Here is a 24,435-nt window from a genome sequence, read left to right as displayed (position 1 = left end):
CCAGTCTCTGAAGAACTTGGGGAAGTTCAAGGAAGGCACTCAGATGAATGCAGGCTCGAGTCACACTGATGGGGCTGCAAAGAAAGGACCGACTTGTTTTATTTGTGGTAGAGTTGGACATCGCGCTCCTGATTGCCTTATGACGGGACAAGCCGCAATCTGCTCGAAGTGTCACAAACCAGGCCACAAGAGCGAGACCTGTAAATCGAGAGAACCTCATTCCAAGCAAGGTTCCGCGTGTACAGTAGCGAAATTCCAGAAAAGGAGACGAGCTACTCGTCCGCACACGCATTCTGTCACAAATTCGCGGAAGAAGCTTGGGGGAAGTGCAACTCAACCAGAATGCTCCGTTGACAACTTACCTGTCGTTACCGGTCAGATGTACGGGAAATCCGTAACTGTGCTACGGGATTCAGGAAGTAACACAGTAATTGTACGCAGAGAGCTCCTGCCGGATACGTGCTTGACATGCCAAGCGAACACGGTGTTGTTCCTTGACAAGACAACACAGCGCCTTCAAGAGGCGTACATCAAGGTTCACACTCCCTACTTTTCGGGCCACGTCCATGACCGACCATGACCGACCCACTTTATGACTTGGTCCTAGGTAACATCCCCAGCATTAGAGACCCAAATAATCCCGATCCTAACTGGGAGCCCCTACCGCAACAGGAAGGGACAGAGTCCAAGTTACTTTTGCATCCCCATACTGACAGGGAACCTGGACGGCAGGAAGCCATGAGTGAAGTCGCCGTCATCAAAACCGGTAGCTTACCAGCAAGTAACATCGCAGTCGCCGAGGTAACGAGACAAGAAATGCAGGCGAAACAACTCGGGGATCGTTCTTTGAGGCATTGCTTTAAGAAGGAAGAGACCGACTACACGTCGCGAAGTGGCAACACCTACCGTTTCATTCAAGAAAACGATTTGCTGTATCGACGACACTGGAACAAACAGCTGGTCGTTCCAAAACTTAAGAGAAACAGTACTTAAGGTGGCCCACGAAGGCATAATATCTGGTCATCAGGGCATTCGGAGGACCACAGAAAGAATTCGCGATGAATTCTATTGGCCGAATATCCACGCTGATATCAAAAGGTTTGTGAACTCCTGCGATGTGTGCCAGCGAAAGACTCGAAGGGGTAAAGTTGGAGTCGTGCCCTTGGGAAAGACACCTATTATTGGCACCCTATTCCAGAGAGTTGCGGTGGATCTGATAGGACCCTTAAAACCGCCCTCAGAAAAAGGCAACAAATTTATTCTGACCATGGTTGACGTCGCTACTCGTTACCCTGACGATGTGGCCTTACCTAGCATGGACAGCGTCCATGTTGCTGAAGGTCTGCTGCAAATGTGTTCGAGAGTCGGTATCCCTCAAGAAATCCTCACAGACAGAGGAACGTGCTTCACGTCTTCGCTAATGCAAGAGGTGAATCGGCTACTGAGTATGAAGTCTCTGAAAACCACCCCGTATTATGCTACGAGCAACGGATTGGTGGAAAAGTATAACGGCCATTGAAAACGATGCTCAAGAGGATGTGCCAGGAAAAGCCGAGGTCGTGGGACCGGTACTTGGCGCCATTGCTTTTTGCTTATCGAAAGGTTCCACAGGCCAGTTTGGGATTTTCGCCATTCGAGGTAATCTATGGCAGGCATGTCCGCAGACCCATGGCAGTCCTACGAGAGCTTTGGACCAAGGACAAGCTTGAAGAGCAAGTACGAACCACATACACGTACCTATTCGAGCTTCGAAATCGTCTGGAGGAAACGCGCAAGACTGCTCACGAAGAACTGCGGAAGGCGAAGATCAAGCAAAAGGCGTACTACGACCGCAAAACAGTCGCGCGACAGCTTAAGCCTGGAGAGCGTGTGCTAGTATTGCTACTGAGCAACCCTAACAAGTTGATCATGCAGTGAAAAGGGCCATTTGTTGTACTCCAAAAGAGGAACGACGTCGAATATGAAGTTGATGTGAACAACAAGACCAAGCTCTTCCACGTCAACATGCTTAAGATGTACGAAGAGCGCGAGACAGCCACGGCTAGCGTAACTGCGGTTAGCAGCCTCGAACTTGAGGCCGAAGGAGAAGAGATACCCTACGTACCCATGAAACAAGAGCAGAACTTTGATGATGATGAAACAACATTTATTGAGCCTAAAAAATTTGGTGGTGCCCACAGGCACCAGACGGGGGTGGTTCCCTATTCACGGGACCCATATGTCGCCATTGAGGAACGTGCATTCCGCCATGACGTGCGACAGGGTGCCTTCGGTCTGCTTGCAGAAAGGACAGGTGGCGTCGTGTAACTCGGGATACATTCCATGGAGCAGGGTTGGTTGCGCGAGTGACCCCGCCTGCACTCTGCGCAGGATCGTTTGCTGTTGCCTGGTTAGAGAGCGGTGCGGTTCGGGTAAGGTGCGCCGTTCTTCCCTGTACGCTCGAGTAATCTCTCTGTAGCTTGTCATTGGGCTCGGGGTGTCCGCATCATCGCGCGACTCGGTGGCTGCCCGGAGCGTCATTTCGCGGGCGTGGTAGTCGGCGATGGTGTTGCCTGCTACCCCCGAGTGAGCTGGGACCCACACGAGTTCAACGGCTCGTCCCGGTGTCACCTTCGTGTTCAAAATCGCAAATGCCGCGGAGGAAACGCATCCCATTCGGTAGTTGCCGTACGCAGTCTTGGAGTCCGTGACCACGGCCTCGACGTCCGGTTGAACGAGCGCCAGAGCCACAGCCACTTCTTCTGCCGTCACGGGATCTCTCGTCTTCGTCGACGCTGTGACGATCAGTCGGTCGTGTGTCGTAACGACTGCCGCCGCCCGGTCGCTGCCTTTCCTAAGCGAGGCGTCCGCGTATAGAACCCGGTAATTCTCCTCCAGCTGTCGGGCCAGGGGCTTGGCCCGCGGATCGCGCCTCCCGTCATCCTTACCCGGGGTCATGTTCTGGGGTAGCGGCTTGATTTCGATTGCCTCCTTCCACCTCTCGGGTAGGGGCGCCGTCGTGGGTACCGGTTCTATCCGCCATCCCAGCTTGCGAAGGACGGCGCGTTCGTGTTCTGTTCTACTGAGTCTGACGCGTTGATTAGAGAGGTGAGCTTCCACCAGCTCGTCCACTGTGTTGTGGACGCCCATGTCCTGCAGTCGTCAGGTCGACGAGTATATGGAAACACCCAGAGCTTGTTTCGTTGCCTTGCGAATGAGCGTGTCGAAGGTGTTTCTCTGCGTCCTCGTCAGCTGGAGATACGGTACCGAGTAGGTGACCCTCGAAACGACAAACGCCCGCACCAGACGGATGGCGTCGTCCTCTTTGAGGCCTCTGTTTCTGTTACACACCCGGCGTAACATGCCGAGTACCTGTTCCGTGGTGGTTTTGATTTTAACGACGGTGGCGTCCGGTTTCCCGTTGTTCTGCAGCAGCAGGCCCAGTATCCTACACTGCTGCGTCGGCTTAATCTCTATGCAGTCGATTCTGACCGTGATGGCCGGCTGGGGCGCCTTCTTGGGTCTTCCCGGCTGTATGAGTAAAAGTTCTGACTTGTGCGGTGCGCAGCTCAACCCGCACGACTTCGCGTACTCGTGCACGGTCGTGGCTGCACGCTGCAAGGAATCCTTGATCCAGCCGTCGGAACCGGCCTTCGCCGTCCACACCGTGATGTCGTCGGCGTAAAGGGCGTGGTCAATGCCGTCTATTTGTTCGAGTAAGTGAGGTAAAGGGAGGAGAGCCAAGTTGAAGTGCATGGGAGACAGGACGAACCCCTGCGGTGTGCCCCGCTCGCCGAGCTCGATGGGATCCGACTTCTCCCCTCCTACTGTGATGGTGGCTGTTCTATTGGTCAAAAAGTCCTTCACGTAACCGAAGGTTCTCCGGCCGCACTTTGTCTTTTTCAAATTTGACAGCACGCTCGCGTGCGTCACGTTATCAAAGGAACCTTTCAAGTCGAGAGCGAGGATCGCCCGTGGACCGTGCCTCGTGGCTTTTTTCACCACCAGCTCGTGAAGCTGCACCATGACGTCTTGGGTACTCAGATGTTTCCGGAAACCGAACATCGTCGCGGGCATTTGCCCCGTGTCTTCGAGATGCCCCTGCAACCGACGTAGCACCATGCGCTCCATGACTTTTCCGACGCAGGACGTGAGGGATATGGAACGCATGTTGTCGATCGAGGGGGCCTTTCCGGGTTCGGGATGAATCGTACATCTGCTTCCTTCCACTCGCGCGGCAACCGAAAGCTCTCCCAGGCTTCGTTGACGTGCCCAAGCAGCTCGCGCGCCGCCGTACCGCTCATGTTGGCGAGCAGCTTGTAAGTTACGGCGTCCTTGCCGGGTGCGCTTCTCTTTTTGCTCTCGTCTATAGCAGCCCACAGTTCCGCCATGGTAAACGGTCTGTCGAGGTCTTCGTTCTCAGGTCCTTCGTACTCCTCCGGGATCGGGTGGACGCCATTCTCAGTCTGCAGGTATTTGTCCGTGAGCGCCTTGACAAGCCTGCGGCCGTCGCCATTGTGCGAGTTGAGCACATTGGTGAGGGTGCGGTTGGTCGCCGTTTTGCTGCTCGTCGGGTCGATGAGGTGGCGCAGGAGCTTCCATGTCTTTCCCACGGACAGCTGACCTTGCAGACCGTCGCACATCTTGAGCCAATTTTCCTTGCATAACTTAGCCGCGTATTCGGCGATTTGCGTGTTAAGCAAGGCGATGCGTCTGGCGATCTTTCTGTTGCGTCGTTGACGCTTCCACCTTCGAGTTAGAGAGTGACGGGCCGCCCACATATTGGACAGCCTGGCGTCGACGAACGGCGTCTGCGTCGTCGTCGCTATTTCCTGCGTGAAATTCTGAAGGGCCTGCTTCTGGTTACGTACCCATTCCTCGTAAGACTGTGTCTTGTAATCTCGCCCGGCGTCTTCGCCCATGGCGTCTTCGTCTTCCTGGGTGAACTTTCTCATCTTGTCCCAGTCGGTGATCCGCGCCTCTCCCAGCTCTGCTCGGAAACAGGGACCACGGACGGTGATGCTGATGATGCTGTGGTCCGACCCCAGGTCGACCTCTTCGCATCTCCACGGCGCGTCGAGCGACCCGGCCAGCCACGACAGGTCCGGCGTGGTGTCCCTGGCCACGCTGTTGCCTCTTGTCGTGGTGACTCCCCGTTCGTTACGTATGACGAGGTCTTGGTCTTCCATGGTTCGTACCAGGGCTTTTCCTCTCTTGGACAAAAATGTGTAACCCCATATCATGTGTGGGGCGTTGAAATCACCGATGATCAGAAGCGGCCTGGTCCCCGCCAACCTCTTCGCCTCCTGCACGGTGCGGACTAAGTCGTACTGCCTCTGTGACGGCCTGCAGTACGCACTCATCACGAATATATTTCTTGTACTGCCAATTTCCCGTGCGTGGACTTCTACCGCCGTGTGCTCGCACCCGTTCTGCGCCGTGACGTGCCGGGTTGCCGCCACGTTGTTGCGGACGAGAACGGCTGTCCCCGTTCCCGACGGGTCCGTGTAAGTGATGTATCCCGGGAGTCGCGGCTTCCCGTTCGTTTCTTGCAGTGCAATGATGGCAGGCGGATCATCCTGTCCGCTGATGTACAAATTGAGCTCCATCTCCTTGTGACGAATGCCCCTACAGTTCCATTGATAGATGCCGGTGGACTCGCTGCCGTCCACTCGCTTGCGACGCTGCTTACTTGGGTTCTGTACCATTCTTGTTGGTAATGTCCATTCGACCGCGCCTCTTCGCGATCGCGTCTTTGATTCTCTCGGCGCGTTCCTTCTTCAGGGACGCAAAGCGGGTGCGAACCTTAATGGAAGCAACCCTCGTTGCTAGACGTTTGTGCTTCACTTCCACCGTGTTGAGACGATCTTCTATCCTTCCTAACGCTGCCAGAATGGCCGTCAGTGCATCCCCTTGAGGTAATTGCGTTTGCTCCTCCGCTTTCGGTGTTGCAACGGCCGCCTTGCTATCCGGGGCCTCTTCGGCGTCCATCGCCTCTTGGGCGCTTTTCTGTTTCGCGCTGCTCGCTAGCGGCATTGCTGTCTTCGGGTTAATGGCGGGGGGAGATCCCCTCCGCGGCACCTTGCGCGGACCTTCAGCGACGTTAGCCATCAACGTGGGGCCCTCTTGTGGTCTTGCTTCGGTCGAGCCTGAGCTACCCGCCAACTTCTCTAACTTGGACATAAGTGCCCTGATTTGGGCATTCTGCTCCTGAATGTGTGGGTTCTGGCGCTCGATAATTTTCTTTAGTTCTGTTTCCTCGCCACCGTCCTTTTGCGTGCTCGGGGTCGATTTGGGAGGAGGAGAAGGGGGAAATTCGGAGTCGGGGACTCGAGCCCCGGGAGACCCGCTAGCCCAGCCCACCTTGTTACCGGTGTTCCCTCGCTGGTCTCCGGGTCCGTCCCTCGATCTCGAGCGGCCACCTGGACTCGAACTGGTCCCGGACTCCGGTCCATTCCGGCCGGCTCGCCGTCTTGAACCACTCCTGTCCTTCGACGTCGCTCTGCCCGCCGTCTCCCAGCGCCGGTTGCCGCCAGCACCACCGCCGCCGCCGCTCCTTGCGGGTTTCGACTGGGAACGGCCTTGACAGCCACCTGTGCAACCCCGCAGCCGCGATTCCGACCGGGAGCGGCTGTGACGGCGGCCGTCGCCGCTCCGGGCTGGCGTCTGCGATCTTCCTGGGCGCCGCGACGAGCTGCTACGGTGGGGTCCGCCTGGAGGACCTCTCTTGTCTCGGCTTCTTCCTCTTTCGCAGTCCCCTTGATCGGAATGCTTCTACCACCGGCGTCGACGAACGACGTAGGGGGTCTTAAATCTTGCCTTGCAGGCTTTGTCTGCCGTGAGGTGATTGCCTCCACACAGGCTACACTTGGGGTCGCACGTGTGGTCGGCCGTCGGCCCGGAGGTTCCGCAACCCCAGCAGATCGTGTTCGAAGGGTCTGGGCACACGTTCATGCGGTGGCCCAATCGCCGGCATGCGTAGCACACGTCTATCTGTTTTCTGTGCAACGTACACTCCATCAGTAGGTTGCCGTACCTGATGTAACGAGGCACCTTGTTTCCTGCGAAGGCAATTACCACCGACCGGGTCTTGCCAATGCGGTTGGCCTGCAGGCCATCGGGTTGAATTCGTGGACAACGTTCTCTTGGATTTCTTGAGGTGTGTCCTCTAGCGGGATATCTCTTATCACCCCCTTCACAGTGCCGTGAGGGGCTGCTTCGTAGGTACTGACCTCGTGGGTCGTGCCACGTACATCGATCCGCTCCACGGCAGCATACCGGTCGGCGTCCTCCCTCTTGGAAATGCTCACGACCACGATGTTCTGCTGCGCGTTCAGACAAACGACGTCTTTTCTCGAGTCGATTGCGGGGATCTGGGCCGCCGCCGTTAGAGCTCGGCTGAGCTCCACACGGGTAACGTCGCTGACGCGGAGGCCTCCGCGCGGGCGCACGATGATCTTCATATCTTCGCGCGGCAGGTCTGGCATGCGCGCGCCTTTCAACAGCTTGCCCTTATTTATACGTTTCTCCTTGGGGTGACGTGCCCCATCGTCGCGGGCGCCCGCTCCCGAGCCACGGCTGCCTCTGTTGCTGAGGCCGGCAACGTCATCCGTGTCCTTAGCGCCTTCTCGACTGTTGCGAAGTGCGGGCGTAAGGCTGAGCTTGCCTTCGCCCGCCCGCCGGATTCTTTCACTGGCAGTCTTCCAGCCTTGCAATCGCGTGCACTGGGCCGGCAGAATTTCGATGCCGTCCACTTCCACTCGCATGGCGGTAGTCATTTTAGGTCAATGTCCACACACGTGAACACCGAAAAGCACTCGATATCCGGCCGGCGAACTTCTCGATCTCAGGCTAGGCCTAGCGCCGCCCCGGCCGAGGCCGTAGTCGTGGTTAGGCTTAGCGGCGTGCTCTTCTCGTGGGTGCGAAAAAGTCTCTCAAAATCGCCAAAAATGGGCCCCTATCTCAACAATTGGGTTCCCGATGATCCTCGCTACTTCATGTATCACGTCGATACACTCTCATAAGCGTGCGACTCAATTAACTGCCACAATGGGTGAGAAAAGAGCGGAGCGATGCGAACATGCGAACATGACAAAATGGCGCTCGCACGTGCCTTTAAAGACATCTCCATATCACCTAGCCTGTCTACGGAACAGAGTCAGGCGGCTCGCCTACTCTGCGAAGAATACCAAGACATATTCAGTGATTTGCCGGGCAAGACGAATCTGGTCGAATGTCAACTTAACTGACCAGCACCACTCCAGTCCAGGTACGGCAGTACCATATTCCTTTTGCCCTCCAGCAATCTATCGAAGAAGAGGTTAAAAACATGCTTCTATTGGATGTAATCGAGCGATCTACATTCCCGTAGAACGCTCCACTGGTTCCGGTCCGTAAGCCAGATAACACTATCCAGCTATGCGTTGATTACAGGGAGTTAAACAAACTTCTTGTTGCTGACAGTGAACCGAGTCCTCGGATCGACGTCATTCTGGCCCAAGTCGGATCTAAGAAGTACTACTCAAAGTTTGATTTCACCAAAGGGTACTGGCAGATACCCATGGCCCCAGATTGCCATTCAAAGACCGCATTTTCATGCCAGTCCGGGTTATCCCAATTGAAGTTCATGCCCTTTGGGATAAAAACCGTCCCCGCGGTCTATGCTAGACTTATGCGGAAGGTCTTGGAAGGCATCCCAAATGTGTATCACTACTTTGACGATGTCCTCATCGCAACTGAAACCTGGAGTGAGCGTTTGGACACCTTACGAGTGGTTTTCCGACGAATTCGAAAAGCGAAGCTCACAATCAACAAAAAAAAATCTGAAATCGGACAACTGAGCGTCTTTTTTTTGGGCCACAAAATAGGTGATGGTCGAGTGGAGCCCATGGACAAGACGCTGGAAAAGATCCTGGGTTCCAAACGGCCTCAGACCAAGAAGCAAGTTAGGTCATTCCTGGGACTCACAGGGTACTACCGTCAGTTTATTCCCCATTACGCTGAACTAGCCAAGCCACTTACAGATCTAACCCGTAAGAGCGCAGGAAACCAGATTCAATGGACTGAAAACCATGAGCAAGCTTTCTCCGTCCTGAAGGAAAAGCTTTATTCCGCTCCTATCCTGCGAACACCCAATATTCAGGGAAGCTTCGTCTTGCGGACTGACGCATCCGACCAGAGTCTGGGCGCCGTATATATGCAGAAGGTGGAGGGAACGCTTCATCCGGTATCGTATGCTAGCCGAGCTCTCTCCCCTCGAGAAAGCAAGTATTCAACTGTAGAACGCGAATGCTTAGCGCTGATGTGGGCTGTGAGGAAGTACCACTTGTGTCTGTGAGGTAAGCACTTTGTTTGCAAACCGATCACCAACCTTTACAGTATTTGCAAAGCGCAAAACATTTGAACAACCGTGTCCTTCGCTGGAGCCTATTCTCCAAGAATACTCATTCATTGTGCAGTACATTAAGGGCAGTGACAATGTTGGTGCCGATTTCCTCAGAAGTGTGAGCATCCGCGTGTGTTATTCCCCCCCCCCCGCCCCACCAGTGCGTTTTTCTTCTTGGTGGAGTAGTGAGGATGTGAAAGTGTGTGTCTTCGCCGACAACTTTCTAAAGTGGGGAGACATGTGAGGAAGTAGCCGTAACTTTGCGTCTTTGAAGAACAATTTTTGCCAGAAGACGGCCAATCCCTATGGTGGGGCTATGTGCCACTAAGAAGAAGAGGAGGTGTGAGAGTGGATCCCAGCAAAGGGGGACGGTGTGTTCCGGATTGCTCGGTGGTGAACGTGAGAAAGAGGGCAGCCTTCGGACCGGACGCCGCTGTTCCAGTACCGGGTGCGAGACCGTGGTTCCCCTGTGACGGCCTAGAAGGCAACGGCCAGGGAACGACAGCACGGACCAGCGCTTTACGACCTGTCCACGTTCGAGGAAGTTCCGCCGGCGCACCGAAGACGTTCCAGATAATCTGCTGCCCCCCCCCCCCCCGAACAGCTCATCCAACACGTGAGACTGTTGCAGCTAGCCAACTTGACTTCCGTTCAAACGGACTCGTGTTTCTGTTTAGTTAGCAGCCCTGTTTAGTTTTTTTTCCCTGTCGCTTCTTACTCCGCGTGTTTCTTCGACTACCCAACCCTATAAAGCGTGCCATCTTCTGTTCTTCTCCATGGTCCGGTGCCCTGTCTCGTTATTCTCCCGTCCGTAACGCTGGGGATCGTTAGAAGAGCCTGTATTCCATCACAGTGTGACTCTCTGACCCCTGTGCAGAAGGCTCTACTTGGGTACATTTTCGCACTTCGCCCGCTGATTCCGGCAGCTGCATCAACCGTTAGCTAGCTAACATGACAAAGGGAGCCTATAAAGGGCAGTGATTATAAGATTGCAAAGAGAGGAACAGCGCAACACCGCCGAAACACATGAAGAAAGTGAGAACCACGAGCGCTGATTTACAATTGGAAGGTATTTTGCGGCATGTCGTGACATGTCGCATTTCTTTTGACTGAGAGCGTAATTATGCACCAACTCACCCTTGCAACCAGCAATGCAAGCTATAAAGAGTCGTCCAATTGCAGAATATCACTCTTTGTGATGGACTTTGGAGAATCGATGACGCACATGTGTTTAAATGACGGTGTCCAGAAATACACAGGAAAAAACGAGAAGGGGGTGACAAACGTTTTAACCGAATTGTGAGCTTTCCGCGGCACCTGAAAAAGGTATACTTGGCACAGATGACGTATTCCACACAACCCAATGACTGCGCTTCTTCGTATAGTGTGCTCAGCACTCCCTTTAGAGTCACTTGAAATATGAATCCGTCAATTCGGTCGCTTAAGGCAGCAATATGTACCGTATAAACCGGATTATAGGTCGACCTGGTATATAGGTCGACCCCCTATTTTGAGGTGGGAAAAGTTGACAAAAAAATAATTCGGCACAGAAGCGCACTCACAATGTCTATATTTATTTTCGACGCCCGTCCGTCACTGTCACTCACTATGCCTGCCGAAGTGACTCGTCCGAGTTCTGAGTCGTCCGAGGATGACTGCTTCGCACTGTCATCTTCCATGCCATCAGGCGCGTTGCTGATGGAGCACTTCCTGAACGCTCGTGTACCCATGTCGTCGGGCAGCGACTGCCCAGAGAAGGACACCCAGCTTGACACGGTCGCAACCGGCCCGTATAGGTCTTTTTGTCGTCGCCGGCTATCCACTCATTGTGCAGTTCGCGGAGCCGGTCCGCGCATGTCCTCCGGAGCGATCGTGAACGAAGTTCCCGGACGAAGTTCCCAGACGAAGTCCGCCACTTTGTTCTCCAACTCGGGGTGCACCACTTGACGTCCACGGAACGATCGGTTTCGGGGGTTGCACGCGCACAGCTTAGCTTTCTGGCTCCGCCAGTACCGCACACTTTTCTCCGAAAAGCCTAACTTGCGTTGCGCCGCCATATTTCCATTCTGCTCGGTGACTCAATCGCCGTCAGCTTAAACGCCGCGGGGAGCTGGCGTCGACTGCCACCATGCATCTCGGAACAGAGACGTACAGAAATGTACGCACGCACGCACAATAGACGAGTAAAAGACGACAAACTAGAGAAAAGCGAAATCAAATAAAAGCCTGATAGTGCGAGAGAGCAGTCCGACACGACTGGCGATGGCGACGGACTACGCTTGCGCATTGTTGCCAGACAATGATTTACATTCTGCCAATGACCGCTATATAAGACGAGGGGTGACTTTTGTGCGGATTTTTTTTTAAAAAAACTCGACCTATATTCCGGTTTACACGGTAACTGCTAATTGGAACGTAGGAGCTGGAGCTCGATTGTTAGACAATGGCGATACAGGTGAAGCGTAATGCGTTGTGCCCGCGTACACATTTTTGTAATGTAAAGTATGTTATTTTTGCTGAGCATGCTCCTCCAATGAGGCCAATGTAACAGAGACTGTGTAAGCAATTGAGACTCACATAGTTGATAAACGTGCAGAAGATTCAACAGAACCGACAACCTCACTTAGGCCTGAACAACTAGTGAAATGAATAGGTTTCAACTGGACTTGCCCGATAGAGCAGTTAGCCCGCAAGGTTCTTTCACGAGGATTTTTGCAGCCCACCACGAAAGAATCGTTCCCTATCGTAAGAGATTCCAAGTCTTAAGGCGCATTTTTTTTCTTATTGCGGGTGTTTTAGGGAAAATATACATTAGGGTGGTGTGTTCGCCGGAAATCTGTTTCACCGAAACCCCCATTTCTGCCATGCAACCAACCACATAAGCCCAAAAGAAATAATCCGTTGCAACCCAAGTTTTGAGTTCGTTCAATACGCATAATTATTGACAAATGCAGTTCTACATATTACAACCGAAACATGACAGACACATCGCCTATTTTACCACCGCAAAGAAAAAGGCAGCTATAATTACGTGGCTGCGAACTTCCGCATTCCCTCAGTGCTAATAAAAACCTATTTTTACGCCCCTATATACTGGCATGATGAGTTCCGTTAATGGTATTTCTTCCTGGCCTTCTTTCGTCTCAGTTTTGGAACGCGTACTTAGGAGCCGGAATTGGGCAACCTTTTTTAATGGACGCTGGTAAGCCTAATTTGTATTTAGATGTATAAGAAATTTACAAACATTAAGAAAACCAAAATAAATACTATTTGCGCCTATTGCGGCATGCAAGCAGTCATATGAAATTACCACTCCTGTCTTTCCTTGGAAAGTATTAGGTATGGAATGAGTGAGTATAATTTATTTTGTCTCCATGCCGCTATCTCGGAATAGCTTAAGATCCGTAATGTGCAGCTCGACGACAGTGCTTTGAAATTGTCATGAAAGCCAGCTTTCTGGCATAGAAAAACATTAAAACTGGGACAACAAATGTAGTGAATCCGACGATTTACACGGCAGGGGAGTTTCACTTGGATGTGCATTCGTAGCTCCCAATGTAATCTTCAATCGATATGTTGTACGTCATTATTTTCATAGACACAAAATAGGGTTCCTAACGAACACTGGACGTGTGTGATTTCAACTGTACGAACCAACCTTCATCTAAGGTAGGGGCGAAAATACAGCCAATTTATGCACGTTTAAGGGCTGTGATGATAAAACACAAAGACATGCAAAATGGCGCCATTTTGGTTAAAATGAACAGGTTCTTCAGAGTCCGTAAAGGATAGAAAAATATTAAATTTACAAGTGGGCGCACGGGCGGGCGGGCAGGCAAGCAGGTAGGCCGGCAGGTAGGCGGACGGGAGGGCGGGCAGGCAGGCAGGCAGGCAGGAAAGCAGGCAGGCAGGCAGAGAGACAGAGACCAAAAATTTTATGCTTAAGCAGGACAAAAAAGACTCTCCCTCGTGGCGGGCTGCTCACCGCGAGGGAAAGGCCATGGCAATTCCTTGTAGGTGCGTAGCTTGGCACTGCCTTTCGAAAAGTTCAAAAGGAGAGCGTGCGGAAGCTCCAACGACATGTGGCGCTGATCACTAGTTTATTCAATGTATGCTGGCATGAATACGTGAATCCGGGCAACAACATGTGGTGGTAATGAATACAGACCGGATCTTCCTACAATAGAAATTAAAATTGGGATTTTGTCATCTATAGCAGGAAATGTTGTCATTTAGGCACATATAGGCTAAATCTTCATTTGCTTCAGCAGCATATTTTACAAGGAAAGTTTTACTTGTAGAAACAGCGGAAATACCTTTGCTTGGAAAAAATAATTTTTTTTTCTTAGTACAAACTTGCACCACAAGAGTTGCTTTTCTGACAGATTTATGTAAAACGTAGGGTGATTCAGTATAAAACGTAGGTTATACAAACCATGACAAGCGAAAATCATCCCAAATATTTGTGGCTTACAGTTGTGGCTCTGTTTGGCCGATGATTGTGCGGGAAAAAACAACACTGAACGTTCCCTGAATGTTGGGGGAGCACGTTCGTCCTCCTGGACGCTCCACAACCGAATTAGAACTGGAATATCAGAATGTTTGGTGATAGAAGCTTTCGGCAGTTCCTTCCGCACAGGGAATCCAGGAATTTTATGCCACACGGAATTGCACATTGTCAGACAGAAATGGCTTTATCAAGAACCGGCCCATCGGGGATGGTAGCGGATCTGTCCTGGGCTTTCGTAATGAGCTCAGAATTTTTATTCATAGTCGCGCCTAGTCTCTCCCCTGCGGAATTGCTTTCTGCTAAGAGTGGGAAATCCGCACAGGGATGTGCCAAGTCACGTTCAAAGGTAGGGTGGTGTAAATTATTCAAGCAGCGACACTTCTCCCTTCTGTATTAGCGTTAGTACCAATGGTGAGTTTATTTGTTGTTTGGGCTGCAGAGCCCAAGGACGCGGGTTTGATTCCTGGTTGCGGCAGCCCTTTTCTGATGGAGGCAAAAAGCGGAAAGGCGAGTTTATTCAAGGTTTCAACGAACGTGAAAGATCGTTAGGTGGCCAAATTATGCCGGAGCCCTCCACTATGGTGGGCATAATTGACTGTGTAGCGTCGGAGCCTTTAACCTCATAATCAATTAATGAGTGTATTTGCAGTAGTTTTGGTCGTTAGCCAAGGTTTTAAGGAGCAACAACATGCTCTTATGGAAGAGTTCACATGGGGTAACCGCTGCTTCATGACACAACTGCAGACCAAAAAATATATTAACTGCCGGTATTCACTCGCTCACAGGGCAGAACGACCTCCTTCGCTCTTCACAGCACATTTGAATCCCATAGATAGTACAAGGAAGTGCAATAATTTCGCAAACATATCTGAACTACTCTTTTCTGCAGAAGCAGAGAATTAGGGAAGCTGTGATATAGTAGCACAAGTCAGTAACTATGCACTGTATTGCAATTTTAAATAATGTAACTTTCTGTGCAACTAATTTCCTATTGCCATGTTTCGAAATGTTCGTGAAGTATGTTCAGCCCGGCAAATCATGCATGTCACGACTGGAGTGCTTCAGAATTACAGAAGATGCTCATTCCTGTAAGGTCTGTTTCTCGTTCCTTATTCGCGCTATAGGTGCTGCATCTTGCGATCCGGTTATGTTTCCGTGATGGGCGGATGACTGTGCATGTGTTCGTGGCGGCACGTTAAAACATTGGTGGGTGAGACTTGCACGTGGCTCTTTACCTAGGAGACGTCTTTGACCTTCAGAGGCATATGCGCGCCGCAGTCGCGCTTATTTTCTTCGTTTTTTTTGTTTTGGCATAGGCAAGCGATTGGGCGCATGGGCAAAAATGTTCGTCCCGCACTGAAAAGGAGGGCGGTAGAAAAGCGCAACGCCACGCACGGCGTCGGTAATAACAACGACTGCTTATGCGAGGCGGAGCTAGGAAGAATTAAAGAAATGATGGTGGCAAAAGAACGCCATCGAATCCATCTAAGCCACACTCTCAGAGCACGCCAACAAGTGCAGCACCCTGGAAAGGAATCAGCAACTAATGATGAGCCACCCCATCTTCGCACAGACGCAGTAAGGTCCCCAAGTGCCACAACAACCCAACGACTTTCACATCGGCCAAACATGGCCTCCAGCCCACCAAGCATAACCGTATGGCAATGGAACTGTCGCGGCTTCCATGGGAAAAGGACAGTACTTTAACAACACATAGATCACGCTCGACGCAAACCCGACGTGCTGCTACTGCAAGAAACTCTAACAAATACATCATCCCTTCTCGGTTACACAGCGTACATGAGCCCGGCCGATGGCAGAGGCCTGTGCGCCCTGGTCAGAAAGGGACTGACTTTCATCGAACACGAACTCAAGTCCGTCAAGACCGAACACACCCTGTCAGAACTCACCCCAACCAGGTATACAAAGGGCAGCATCTTCCTCCTGAACTTTACAGCAACCCGTAACAAATGCTTCAAAGATTCACACCATCCTACACAAGGCAAGCATGGCAAGCACACTTGGATAGCATGCGGCGACTTCAACGCTATGAAACACGCCTGGGGCTACGCGAAGAGCAATGCCAAGGGAAGAAACCTGGCACAAGACGCGCTTCAGCTAAACGACACCCTCATCACTGAACCTGCCCATCCTACCAGAATTGGAAACTCGGTGTCCCGAGACACCAACCGTGACCTCACCTTCATCAAGAATATTGAGCCGATCACAGTCACCTGGAGCAACACCGGCAGCGATCTGGGCAGTGAATATATGATCGTCGAGATCAGTATATCCACCCAGGGGAATCCCAGCGACAAAAGGTAGAAATACACCTTGGTCGACTGGATGGAATTCAGAAAATCTAAAGACCAGGACCGAGAACAGGCGCAAGAAGATGAGATCACCGACATTGATGAATCGACGAAGATCGCCCAAGACGTCTGCAAGTCTACCAAGAAGATCTAGACTGACATCGAAACCGAAAGAATGAATAGCAGACTCGCCAACCTGATTGAAGTCAAGAACTCGATCCAGAACAAATGGAAGGGGCAAAATCTCAACAAAAAACTACGCAAAATGTGGCAGAGCTCAAACGCGCGATCGAAAAGCACTGCCGCACACTATGCACCCAACCATGAAACGAACTATGCAACGCTGCCGGCGGACAAATACACAATGGCAACACTTGGAACCTTCTCAAGCACATCCTCGACGGGACAAAGACGAAATCGTACCAAATGGACTGACTAGCAAAGCTCTTACACCACGAAGTCACAACGCACGGGACGGACGCCATCCTGAAGCGAATGCTAGACAAATACCTCCCATCGACCACAACTGAAAATCACGGACCGTACAAGGGCAGACGCAACGCGTGCTTCGACAAGGACATCCAAGTAGAGGCGGTCAAAACGGCAGTTCATGACCTCAACAGCAGATCGGCACCCGGTTCAGACATCATCACGAACAAAACCCCCATGAATATAGAAGAACGATCTATCGAGAAACTAACAACGTACTACAACAAATGCAGGAAAGCGGGTTCACTACCACCACAATGGAAGACGGCGAAGACGATACTCATCCCCAAACCGGGGAAACCACCGAGCACGGGCAACCTCCGCCCAATATCGCTCACGTCCTGCGTGGGCAAGGTGCTGGAGCACGTCCTGCTAAACAGGTGGCAAGAGTACTTTGAAAGAGAGGAGCTGTATCCCGAGACGAGCATCGCCTTTCGAAAACACCTTAGCAGACAGGACGCCATGATCCAACTCAAACATCAAATCATAGACGAAGACACCAAAGACACCAAGACACGTTTGCTAGCGCGATTAGATTGCTCGCCTCACCTGATGGCTCCGCTCATGATATAACATATATAACATATATAACATATAACACGCACGCTATTCGCGTGCGTGTTAGAAGTGAGGCGGCTCAGGCACAGGGATAGTTCGTCAACGGGTTCGTCAATGACGAGGCCGCTCGCCTCGAGGGTCGTCGCCATGGGGATCGAGAACGGAAAAGTTTCTAGAGAATCAATATGGACCACGTTGCCACAGAGAATGCTGCGTAGAGATGTCGGTGGGCCTGAAACACTAAATTCATTCAACGCAACCTGGGTGAGGTGTGTGAGAATTACGGGCACGGCAACGTCCAGCTGATGGTGCACGTCAGCAGCGGGAAAGTCCGACGGAACGTTAGCCAACGCTCAGTTTAAGCGTGATTTTCTCTGAGTCGAACTTGGACACTCGTGTTGACTGTGCAATATGGTTTGTGGTTTGGCTCAAATCTAGCGACTATAAAATTGACGACCAAAAGAAACACACGGAGGGTCTTCGAGTGCTGCGTGAGCTCTTCCCGCACGCACCAGATGACCACGAGGAGATGAGAGTGTGTCAGACGTGCCGTGATTCGCTACTGCGAGGAAACATGCCTCCGTTCGGCTTGGCCAACAGGTTCGTGTGTGTGCCCAAGTCCGCCTCGTTGTCGTGGTCGAACGAGTTCGAAGAGAAAGAAATGGGAATTCATCTCGAATTCCGTTCATAAACATACGTCGTCTGACCACAGGCTACTGTCGGTACCAAATATGCGACCAAATCGGGAATGTGCTTATCGACGTTCAGGCAACGGTACAGCTTCTTCCGCGCGAATTCCTGGAAGACATTGTGGTGGACGTGATCCTCAAGCGTCGCCTACTCGCAAAGTCGGTACACAAGTCACGTCTGGTGACCAACCGGAACCTGTACCTGTAGTTGTAGTACCTAACGGAAACTCCCAAAGGATCTAGTCTGACTGGGTGCCTATTGAACCCAAAGTGGTTGTGGTCAATCTGAGCAGCAAGAAAAAGGAGGTAATCAGACAGAAACAATTCCCTTTGATACAGGAAAATGCAATGACCATGCACAATTGTGAAGGAGTCCCGTTTGTGAGTGTAGTGTTCGAACATGACAAGGTACACCAGTAGAAGCTCGTGTACGTGGGTCTTAGTCGGTGCACCAATCTAGAAAACCTTTACCTGACCAACGCCAGTGGAGACTTCAGGCTTCAGCACGGCATCAAAGCCAATCCGAATCCCACACTTCGTGCAGACTTTCAAGGATTACAAAAGTACCAGCTCGAAACAATCAGCCGAACTTGCTCAACAGCATACGGAAACATCGGCCTTGAAGAACGCCCCTGCTCAAAGTTCGATCGCTTCAGTGTCACGCAAACGACGTTAATCCCGACGAACAGCTACAAAAAGCACACGTGCTATGCTTCACCGAAACGCGGAACGATGTCCGATTGCATATCGATGATTTCACGTCCGTTGGATACGAAGAGAAGATGGACAGAATGGCGGAAGGAGATAACGTGAGACATCAAAATGATCGAAGCCCTCTACCGTAGCTACAAAGAGTGCACCTATAAAAAGCCGGTGGGTTCGATCCCGGCGAGGTGTTGGCGCTGAAATCAAAATTCGGCGGCTTTACAATGCTCCTGCTCTACGTTGTACCTCCCACTACTCAAGAAAAAGCTAATAAAAGTAATTGGATTCAATCTGGTACATATGTATGATTACAAGCTGACCAGTTCTGGTGATAGGAGGCTTTAACGGGGACACCAAGCGGTACATATTACGTTCAGACTACGTAATGTATACGTTCATTATGAGTAGCCCTAACAGGAAGTGGGGTGATCTACCTAACTACGGTTCGTGGAACTCGCATAAATCTGGTCTATGCAAACTTCGGGATTTCTCAAATGAATCAATTTTGTCATTTACTGCAGGAATGTCATATCCATCACAAGGGACTCGGAAGAGAACGCCTACTTGTATAAGTGTAGGACACAACGGTGTACTTCCAGCGTCTTCTCCACAACCACCACCACCACAGCATTGAAAGTGGTCACGAAGGGAAAAGAAGAATTAGGTGAATTGTATAATGGCGATGAACAGTACTCAACTATACTCATGCTCACTTTGGGGGAAGAAGAATCAGGTGAAGTGTTTAATGAAGATGAACACTACAGAATTATACTCGATGATGATTAACAAACGCCCTTCCAACTGAAAGGTGTCAGTTTATTGAAACGTGCTCATGCACACACAACGTGCCAATGACCAATGATGATAACTTGCAAAAATAAACAATGCAGCGCCAACCGCAAAAAAGATGCAACAAAGGTCGTTGAAACAACGAACACACACATCGGCTGCAATGGCGGACTTAAACAGTTGTGATGTTCGCGCAGGTTGCGTACAGCCTCCCTATATTCAAATCATGCGTTGGTGTGAACTTCCTTCATTTTGTATCCCCCGTTATGTTATAATGAGGCTTGAGTATTCCCGGGCAATACAGCTGTCCCGCATTCCAAAAACTGGGCTTTTTAAACTTTTTGATATCAGTTCAGCCGTTGAGACAATATAAACAAATAGAACAAAACAAAACTTTAGGCAGGTGACGCTCACTGGAAAAGTCTAGAAAGCTTCTTACACATCGTTCACTCAAACACACTACCTTGCAAAGCTGCTTCCCGGCATAAATTGAAATTTTCCTTCGTCTTTTATAATCGTGCCGCTCATGTATGAACAGCCACAAAGCCTCCAAGAAACGCCATCTACCTAAAGTGTGATGCTTCAGTAGTTTAGAGAAGCTTGAAATTTAATGCAGAGGGGTGAAAGGTGTGTATGGCGATTTATAATGGCCGGTAATGGCGAAGAGGCCGCGCAAGTGGCTAAAAATGGTGTACAGGAAACGCCCATTCCAAGCCATCTATATTCTTTGAGTCCTTCACCTAAACCTGCATATTTTGTTTTTTTGTAGCCTGTAGTCAACCGCTGCCAGTTTAACAACAAATCCAATCTGTAATACGGCCTTCAACATCTAAATGTCTGCAATTTTTTTGCAAAGCAACCGAGAACTACTTACAGGAATCGCCTTCCTGAAAATATCGACATTTCTGGCTGTTTTTGAAACGTTACTTTACAATGGTGACATTTTTGCTGGTATTGGCAATTTCCCGGCGACTTTTACATCTGTGAACCCTGAACCAATGCACACGCACACAACACGGATGCATAAAATAGCACACGTGAACGCACAGACAGGTGCGTATAGTCGCACGCACGCACACATGTAGAACGCGACCCAACGCATATACGGATACGCACCCACAAACGCACGCAAGCAGGCACATGCACACACATATACACACGCATACACGCACGCACATGTAGGTGATCACGCATGTACGCGCATTAATGTCCTTGAAATTTTATACGGGAATAACATCTTGATTTCATGTGGAATATTATCGCGAATTTTGTTTCTTTCGCGTTTTTACATACCTTCAGAGTTGCGAGATAATTTTACCAAGTCTATGAACTCATAAATTATTGCTTCGGTACAGATCAAATAAGTGATTCTGTAATATTCTTGATTGATTCGGTAGAAAATTGGCGCGCCCTGCCTGCATCTGCGAATACTTCATGAAAACCGAGGAACCACGATCGTTTGCCAACTGCGTGCCATGAATTGTTGCGATATTACCTTGCTCAGCCAGCTACGAGCCCGGCGCCGATCTCAACAACGGAGCTATCGCACAGACGTTGAGTTAAAACAGCATTTACGCTCGAACCTCGTTATAATGTAACGGAATATACCTACACATGGATATAACGAAGCAAATGAAATACTCCTTGAAGTTTTATTAGAAACCAGGCATTGCAAACTTCGTTTTATTTGAGTAAATATTGCTGTCAATGGCTATAGCAAACTATATTAGCCCACCCGCCCTTCCAAAAAAGAACTCCCGAACACGAGGCGCAAAGTATTCAGGGGAGTTAGAAACTCGTTCAGCGTTGCTGTTTTAAAACTCATGCGTCCACCTCATAGCCTCGCTCAGACACACTAGGCACGAGCGAGCAGGCCATCCTCCTCCCTAAGCCAGCGGGATGGAGCTTGTGGGCAGCCGTACGGGCGGGCGAATCACGTGCCGGCGCTGAGTAGTGGCGCAAGGTGGTTTCTCTCACGTTGAAGAACCGGCTCGAGAGGCTCCCCGTGCAGGCGAGGTCAGTTGAGCGTGGTTCATTTGAGCGCTCAGTTGAGCGGTTCAGTTGAGCACTCAAGATCAGTTGAGCGCGGTGGCTGCGCACCGGGCTCTCTCTGCTTTTTTCTGCCGACGCGGTTGTTTAGGAGGAGCACATCGACGATGCTATTGTCGCAGATCTCACCCGACAAACCGAAGCCAACAAAGCCGAAGACACCGTGGTGTGCCATCCAAACTCGTTCAGAAGAACTTGTTGTTGGGGGAGTTGGTGCATCTTGGCGAATGAACACAGGTGTTGCGCGAAAACGACACCACACTCAGGACGGACGGGACGGACGGGAGACCGTTCGTCCCGTCCGTCCTGTGTAAGGTGTCTTTTTCACGCAAGGCCCGTGTTTATTCACCAAACACGTTCGTCGTGTCAGCATCGTTGCGGGGACGGGATGCAGCTGACCTCCTACGTCGCTCATTCGGCGCCCATGGCGGCTGTGAAAACGCCATCAATGCGGTGACAAACCGCTGAAGGCGAAGTCTTTCGCTTGTGATGTTCTAAACAAAGGGTATCACGGACCTTTTTCTGGCTATGTCTGGCGCACAATAAAACAGACAGTGGCCGCCTTCACTACGTAAAATATCGGTCTTCTATTCGATTTCTGTCGTATTACTGGTCGTGTTGCGGTACACTGGATTGCACGGCATTTTTCTACTGTGCATGCGCACAGTTCTGCACCAAAATGAGCATACATTGCAGTGAATATTTTTAATAGATATAACAAAAATCTAGATATAGCTAAAGTAGGAAAAGGGGAAGGTGAATTCTCGGCGCTGTTTCCCAATATGTGGGAGCACGTTTACTACGGGTCCCTGGTCCGAGGCGTGATTCAGCCCAACCGTCGGTGCGTCGCCAGGCCCAGCGTATTTGTGTGTGGCGCTCTTGCACAACAGCGCTCCTCCGTGATGCAATTAAGCAGAAAGACCAGCTGCTTCCACGTGGCTCGGATCCCGGCCCGTTTGTTCTCGATGCCCATACAGGTTCCACTTCACTGTTCCAGAGTTCACGTCGCTTCGCGCTCCTTGCAGGAACAGACTCTCCCTGCCAGGTCGGATCACAAGTACACCGCAGTGCTGCATAGGTGTCATGACCAGCTTCGCCCGGTTCTGCCGGTCTCGTTTCTATTCATCGGTCGTTGTTCGTTCTGCATCTCGCAACAAAGCGACCCAGCGCAAGCGCAGCACCGTGTGTCGTACGCCAGAAATCCAGATTCTAATAATAGCCGCATTAGCTAATAGCTAAGCGTGTGTCCCCGTATTGCACGTTCTACACGAAAAGGCCCAGGCCGAACACAAGACTTGAAATAACAACTCGAACTGTGTGTCAAATGTAACACTCGATATGAAATGATCACAAACTAAAGTTTGTGATCATTTGATTCCTTGAAATCACGTGAGGCTGAACATAATCAACTCAGGCATTAAGTGACGGCACCGATTTTGCTCCCATCTACTTGCTGACCTAAACGCTGTTCCAGAAGGACAAAATCGAAGAAATGGGAGGTGGAAGGTAGCATTAAAACTGGCTCCTCGCTCAAGTCTGGTTTCAGCATTTCAAATGCGCTATTTTTCTCAGCCGGTACAAGGTCCGCAGGGCTGACGCCCGCACTGGCATGTGGAGCAGGCCTCAAAGCGAAAATAGCGGTAGGCATACATCTTTCCCAATCGCATTTTTGCTCAAAGCAGAGTGTTCTCAGCAGTTCCTTTAACACTGAGACCATTTGCTCCACTCCGTTGGATTTCGGGTGAGAGAAAGCGCTCTGCATCACCTTGATTCCGCACGTTTCGGGAAAAGTCTAGCTTAGGCCTCTACTGAACACGCTACCGTTGACGCACTGAATACCAGCGGGAATTCCGACACGAGGGAATATTGAAAGGAGTGAATCAACGACCGTAGGATAATTGAGCAGAGTGGAACTGCTGCGGGAAACTTAGTCGCGACACATAGGGCGCCTAGAATGTATCGATACTTTTTTTTGCACTCCGGCAATGGCCTGCAACGTTAGTCACCAGCCGATGGAACGGTTCAGTTATTACTGGTACAAATTACGTGGGTGTTCTTCTTCTATCTGTTCTCTTTGAGACCATTTGGCATGTGTCACAAGAGCGAGCAAGCGTTTCAATGTCTTTCCAGGCCTTAGGCCAGTAGTAGTCCCGCGCAAGTCGAGCTTTCGTTTTTTTAAACCGAGGGGGCCTGCGTACGCGTTTACGTGCTCGAGTTCCAATAGCTCATAACCATACGTTTCTGGGATCAAAGGTGCTCATACTTCCAACGCTTGGCTTCTGTGAGGCTGTAGTACACCACAAGCCCGATTTTTCACAAAGCGAAACGTTCATTTTTTTCGCCCACTTTTATGATATCTAACAAGGATTTTGTGACAATATCTTCCTGCTGTTCTCGAAAGAACGTCATTCTGTCCACCTTAATTAACTTATGCCAGCTGTCGGCGACAGGTGACATGGCTGAGCTTGCTTGATTCAATGATTGATTGATTGATTGATTCATTCATTCATTCATTCAAGGTTTAATGCGCCGACGCTACAAATGCGATGAGGCGCGGTTATGAGGTGCTCTGGAATAATTTTCACTACCTAGGTATCTTTAAGGTACGCCGTTATCTGGAACACACTGGCGCTTTTGCTTTTTCCGCCATCAGAAAAGTTTCCTCGGCGGTTGGCAATTGAACCAGCGCCCTTGTGCTCAGCAGGGCAACGCCATAGCGACTGAGCCACGGCGGATTGTCAACTTTGAGCTTCTCTGCCGATGGGGTTGACGCAACCCGCTTCGGCCGCTGTCGGCTCGACTAAATGACCGCGAGAGTTTTCGGTCGGCTCGCAGATCGCCTAACGTCACTTGTCCGCCTTTCGTGTCTTAGTCGCTGTTGAGTGTTAATTGTCAGCTTCTTGCTTGCGATCTGGTGAGCTTAATGCACGCCTTCTTTCAGCCGCTGCTCCGAGCTATCAGAGAAGAGAT

Source organism: Haemaphysalis longicornis, unplaced genomic scaffold, assembly GCF_048455015.1.
Source record: "Haemaphysalis longicornis isolate Haplotype H1 unplaced genomic scaffold, Haemaphysalis longicornis Haplotype H1 scaffold_14, whole genome shotgun sequence".
NCBI lineage: Eukaryota > Metazoa > Arthropoda > Arachnida > Ixodida > Ixodidae > Haemaphysalis > Haemaphysalis longicornis.
Note: the sequence above shows the minus strand (reverse complement) of the source record.